Here is a 6,652-nt window from a genome sequence, read left to right on the forward strand (position 1 = left end):
GTCTTTTCTACCACAGTGTATGTTGCTATTGATATTTTGGCATATGTCAGTCCCTTTTTCTGTCTTTACCTTGCATAGGGTATATGCCTATTAGTGAGACCACAGGGTCAAAGAAAAGTGTTTCTTGAGTAATTCCAAATTGAAATCCACTTCTCAGCTTACCCAAGAGTAGATCAATGTGCCTGTCTTCCCCATTACCATTTTAACAATAATTATTACTATCTTTTTTCATCTTTGTTATTTTCCATGATATAAAGTGGACTTTCAAAGTTGTTTGAGCTTTCATTTCTCTATTATTGATCTGGAGCATGTTTTCATGGGGTCATTTAGGATTTACAGTTTTTTGGAAAACTATTCTTCATATCTTTTAACCACTATGATTTTTGAGACATTGACATCTCTATTATAAATTTGTGTCAATTCTCTGAATATTTTGGATATTATGTTTTTAATCATGATATTTGATATGAATATTTTCTAGTACTGTTTTTCTTCTGATTCTATCTTCATTGATTTTATGTGTGCAAAAGCTTTTACATTTTTTGTTCTCAACTTTATTTAATGACTTTATCTCTCCCTTATTTGGTTAAAAATTCTTTCCCCCATCTTAGTCTTTTTTGAAAGGCACTTATCAGTCTCCTCTAACTTTTTTTTTCTTTTGTGGTGTGATTTCTTTATATTTAGCTTGTTGTCCATTTTGATTTTACTGTACTTTGGAGTGTAAGATGTTCTAATTTTGATTTCAGAAAAATTCCCTTCGAGTTTTACCTCAAATTTTGTAATTAAAAAAAAAATTCTTCTCCTAGTAACTAACACTGAGCCCTATCCTTATTGGCTTGGCATTAAACATATAATTTAATAATAATGACTCACATTTATATAGCACATTAAGGTTTGCAAAGAACTTCATATATATATATACATATAGACACATGTGTCTATATGTATGTTTATGTTTATATGTGTGTATACATATATATCATTTGGTCCTCAACAACCCTCTGAAGTAAGTACTATTTTCTCCATTTTACAGATAAGGAAAATGAGGCTGTAAAAGGTTAACTGGCTGTTTATAATCCCACAGTTAGTGTCTGATGAAAGATTCAAATTCTGGTCTTCCTGACTCCAAGTTAAGTACTTTTATCCATCATATTATGTAACTATCACCAATTCAGAGTAGTATCAGCATTTTTATCATATTGGCATGATCTGACCTTAAGCAGTGAAGATTTCTCTAATTATTTGTCTCCTCAATTTATTTCAGGCATTCAAAGTCCTTCATGATTAATCAATCAATTAACATTTATTAGATAATTACTATGTGCTAGGCACCGTGCTAAGTGTTGTGGATACAAAAAGAGGCAAAAGACAGTCGCTACACTCAGAGTGGTTTCAGTCTAATAGGGGAGACGGCATACAAATAAATTCATACAAATAAACTACATAACAAGTTAAATAGTTAAATATTAACAGTTGTGAGAGGCAATATAAAGTTAAATTTCCACAGAATAGTTAAAATTCAATTTCTCAGAAACCTTGAGCAGACAATACTGAAAAGCTAAGTTTCCACAGAATGTTATAAGCCTCAAGGTAATATAAGATAATAAGTATCTCTGGCCATTGAGTTTTCAGGAGAAGAGACTGACTTGCCTCCAAACTTTAGACAAAGATGTCTAGGGTAGAAACTGGTATAAACTGACTAGGTTCAAGGACCTGGAAAAGGCTTTTTCTTTAGTGTGCTGAGACTTAATAAGCCTCATCCATATAAGCTGACACACCCCACATAGAATTAGAACGTCATTAACAGAACTTGGGATGTGTGACAAGGGAGGGGAACATATTTAGGAGCAGCATGTAAGAAATGAAGTACCCCTAAGGGGAACTAACCGATCTATTCTTTGGGAGGAAGAAACGACAAGCAACTAACAGACACATAATGGTGTCTGCTTCTGTACCTGGTGCTGGCTCTTCCCATTAAAAGGGTGGAGCCTGCTTCTGGCCAGAAATGTCCAATTCCTCTGAACTTTCTCTCTCAATAAAATTTCTTTGTTACCTGACTTTTGGAGTCAGCTTGTTTCTAATAGAGAGAAGGTTGGACATTGGAGAAAGCTGCCTGTAGAAGGTGGGATCTTACTTGAGACCTCTCCTATCTTTTCAGTATTCTCACACCTTATTTTTATATTTGATCCAGAAATACAGATCTCCTTGATGATCCATAAACAAGCCACTTCAGCATTCAGCTTCAGACATTTTCTCTGGCTATTTCCCATCCCTGGAATGCTTTCTCTCCTCAGCTCTACCTCTTAGATTCCCTGGCTTTAAGTTCCAACTAAAATCATATCTTTTACAAGTTGTGAGCTCCCTGAGGGCAGGAATAGACAGTCTTTTCATTCTTTTTGTTTCCCTAGTGCTTAGCTCAGTGCCTGGTACATAGAATATGCTTAAAATATGTTTATTGATTCTTTGTTTATATAAAACCTTGTTTATATCTTGGCAAGTTAACTTCTAGATAACATTTATTTGGTAGTTTTTGAATATATATTTCTTATTGTTTTTTCTCTAGTTTTTGAAAGTAATATGTTACTTTTTAATTCAAGCTTATAAATTTCATTGTATGATAAATGGCACATAGATAGATACACATACACGCACTGACACAACTTTGCCTACACAACACATGTTATAATTGAAGATCTTTCTGCTCTGGACATGAATTACCTTATGGATGTCATCTGTTCTTTTCCCCCCTCTACTCACTGCTTGACTTTTTTTTTAATCATTATTTAACATTATTTTCTTTTAACTGAGTTTTAAATTCTCTTCCTCCCTTCTACCTTTCCCCAACCTACTGCGATGGCAAGCAAAATTATATCAATTATATATGTGAAATCACACAAAACATTTTTCCATATTAGCCATATTCCCCTCCCCGCTAAATGACAAAAAATAAACAAAGTGAAAAAATTATGCTTCAATTTGTACTCAAAATTCATTAGTTCTCTCTCTGGAGTTGGAGATCATTTTTTCATCAAATCCTTTGGAATTGTCTTGGATTACTGTATTGATCAGAGTAGTAAAACCTTTTCACACTTAGACATCATTACAACATTGCTCTAAGTGTTCACAATTATCTCCTAATTCTTCGCACTTCATTTTGCATAGTTCATATAGGTCTTGTCATATTTGTTGTTGTTTTTTCTAAAACCATCCCCTCATCATTTCTTATAGCACAATATCACTCCATAATTATATACAGCAACTTCTTCAGTCAAATGATAACAATTTCCTCAGTTTTCAATTTTTTGCCACCACAAAAAGAATTGCTATAAATATTTTTTGTATGGGTAGTTCTTTTCCCATTTTCTTTTATCCCTTTGGAGTAGACACCTCATAATGATATTACTGGGCTAAAGGATGTGCACAGTTTTAATGTTTTTTGAGTATATTTCCTAATTTCCCCCTGTATTTTGGTAGTAAGGGGTGATAAGATGACCCAGGTTCAATATTCATTACTTAAGACAGTGTTCATGAGAGCTTAAGGTTCTTGAATGACTTTAATTCTTTCCATTCTGTATTCTGTCCCTAGCAATGGGATCATCTTGAGAGCCAGGACAATTTTAGTATTGTGTTTGTGTTTATAGTAAAATTGGAAAAGAGAAAGGGAAATTGGAGAGAAAAAGAAGAGAAGAGTAAGTTCATAGATTTATAGATGAAAGGGACCTTAGAAGACCTACTATTTTATAGTTGAGAAAACTGAGGCACAAAAAATTTAACTGACTTACCCAGATCATAAAGGCAGTAAGTTTCTGAAGCAAGTTTTAAATTCAAATTTTCCAAGTTCAAGTTCAGAGTCCATACCATGCTGTCCACCAAAAATCAATTATTTGAGCAGACATCAAACCTGGGCCAAATGCTTGAAGGACATCAATGCTTATTACTCTTCCACCAACACAGATAAGGGAAAGAAGTTCCATAAGAAGATAGAGTAAGGAAGAAACACATAGACATGCACATCATTATAGCAAAAAGAGCTCTAGATGATGAATTATAAGATTTGAGTCCAAATTCAGGCTCTCCCCCAAATTAGCCACATAGCATTGGGCAAGTCACACACTCTCGGCTTCGGTTATATAATCTGAAAAATGAAATGGATAGTGTAGATAATGTTCATGGTCCCTACCAGTGTTAAGGATCTAAAGTGTGACTAGTAAAATCCCATGGATAAAGCAATATAGAACCTTCATTTAAAAAGAGGAAAGTGTTTGTAAAGCCAAAAGTTTGTCAATGGAAGCTATTAGAGAAGTTGCTTGTGGATCCTGCTGTGTACTAGCAGACTCAAAGAAAGAGCATTACTGCCACTGGAGCCAAGGGGTTGGGGGCTAACAATTAATTAGGAAGACAGATGAAACTTCTGGAGCTAGTCTTGATCAAAGCAAAGTATGTAGTAGAACAACTTGAGCCAGCAACAAGCCGTGCTTGGTTACCAAGCTCACTTTCAGATCCATCCAGGAGTTTTTTTGTCTATATCCAGGAACCAAGTGTAGAAATTAATCCCTGTACAATATGACTTTCAGGGCAATACTTGCTATACCTATTAAACTCTGAAAACTAGTTGTTCATGTTGTTATGGCATGAATGGTGGTTGCATTTCTGTATGGTTTTCTGGATGAGGAATTCAGGAGTGCAAACAATCATCCTAGATTGTCAAGTATTAATCAAAAGGAAACGTATTGCCCAGAAATCATACGTAAAAGGATTTTTCTTTCTCAAGGACCACAGCTGAAGGGAAAGATACTAGATAGCTGGCCTGGGAGAGAATTGGGGTTGGGGCTCTGTGACCCATCATGTGGAATTAAGAAGAAAAAAATAGACAAATATGCTAAATCAGATAAAACATTAATTCTGAGCCTAAACTGGACACCTAGAAATTGCATACCATCATATTATAGTTTACACACCATTTACACACCAAAATTCCTTACAATGTAGTAAAGTAGATTGTGTGGTTGAAATGGCCTGCCGAGAACATTGTTATTTGGTTTTTGTTTTGTTTTGAGATTGGGTCTTCTTATCTTACCTAAGCAGAAAGTTCAGTAGACATTTATGATCCAGACACCACCAGTGATTGATTGAGAAGCTTTGTCCTATTCTGTTTCTACTCTGGGTTGCTTCACTCTCCTTAAGTAGGCTGGTTTTCACTGCTTCTGGGGGCTCTCCATAGTGGAACCGAGCATGATGTGGTCACCCAGTTGGCTTTAGCTCTTTGCTATTCACAGGTCTTAGCCTCCTCAGTAGCAAAAAGTAATGGCTATGCCACAATATCGGGCAAATAATGTGACATGGATGCCTTATTATGGAGAAGGGTATGTAAAAATAATGGATAACACTAACATTGACAATGAAAAAGGACAGTCCAGTTAATCACTGGGGTAGGATGTCTAAGTGACTAGAGGTGAATTTGGGGAACTTAGTATTTAATTGGGCTTTGGAATGGATTTTATAACATATGTTAAGAACAACTTATAAATACATACACATAAACAAACACAAACATACACACACATCTATCAGTTCTAATTCTATATGATATAAATATAGGAGCTATTTCCTTTCAGTTGAGAGTTGTGTATATGTGTATGTATATGTGTGTGTGTGTATGTCTGTGTCTGTGTATGTGAGAGAGGGCTTTCTCTCCCTCCAGTTACTCTTTTGGTAGCTGAAGCATGGCTCATGATTTGCAAATTTACCCAAGAATTTATAAAATTATTTTAAAAGAATTTTGGCTCCTACATAATCCCTGTTCTAAAAGTTATATCAGAGGTAAAATATCTAAAAAGGTACTAAATCCAAGCTGTAGGGAATGTTATAATGCAATATTGTGAATGCATGATTCTGCTCCTACTTGTTGATCAAAACCTTGAATCTAAGAGCAGTTCCTAGATTGTATTGCCAGAAAATGATCTTCTCTGCCTTATCAGATTGATGAATCAAATAATTTAAATATATTAAGTTGCTATTTCTCCTGGTTTTCTACCCCTAGAAGACCAATCTTTCTTGAACTTAAACATCTATCACTTTGCTACATTTGTAGTTTATTCTTGAAAGCCTTCATTTAATGTTAAAGATTTCTAGGTGAAGAAAAAGTATAAAAATCAATTATTTAGTCATCATGGTCATAACTCAAAAAATGATTAGAGTTAACTGGCACATTCAAGCTATATGTATACATGTTTGGAAAGCTTTAAATCAATGAGTTGATCTTTGAGCCAAATGTGTATGTATGTATGTGTGTGTGTGTGTGTGTGTGTGTGTATAGGCAAAAAACCTTTTCTCCTCAAATTATTGTTTCTCTATAATTGTAACAAAATAAGTTTATAGATTTCAACTAGGTAATACACATATAGGGCAGTTAGGTAACACATTGGATGATGTACCTAGCCTAAAGTCAGAAAGACTCATCTTTCTAAGTTCAAATTTGGCATCTGACACTTAACAAGCTATGTGACCCTAGGCAAAGTCACCTAACCCTGTTTGCCTCAATTTCCTTATCTGTAAAAGGATTTTGAGAAGGTAATAGTAAACTGCTCCAGTGTCTTTGGTAAAATAACCCCAAAAGGGGTTAACGTGACTGAAATGACTGTACCACAACAAA

Source organism: Antechinus flavipes, chromosome 3 (genome assembly GCF_016432865.1).
Source record: "Antechinus flavipes isolate AdamAnt ecotype Samford, QLD, Australia chromosome 3, AdamAnt_v2, whole genome shotgun sequence".
NCBI classification, from domain to species: domain Eukaryota; kingdom Metazoa; phylum Chordata; class Mammalia; order Dasyuromorphia; family Dasyuridae; genus Antechinus; species Antechinus flavipes.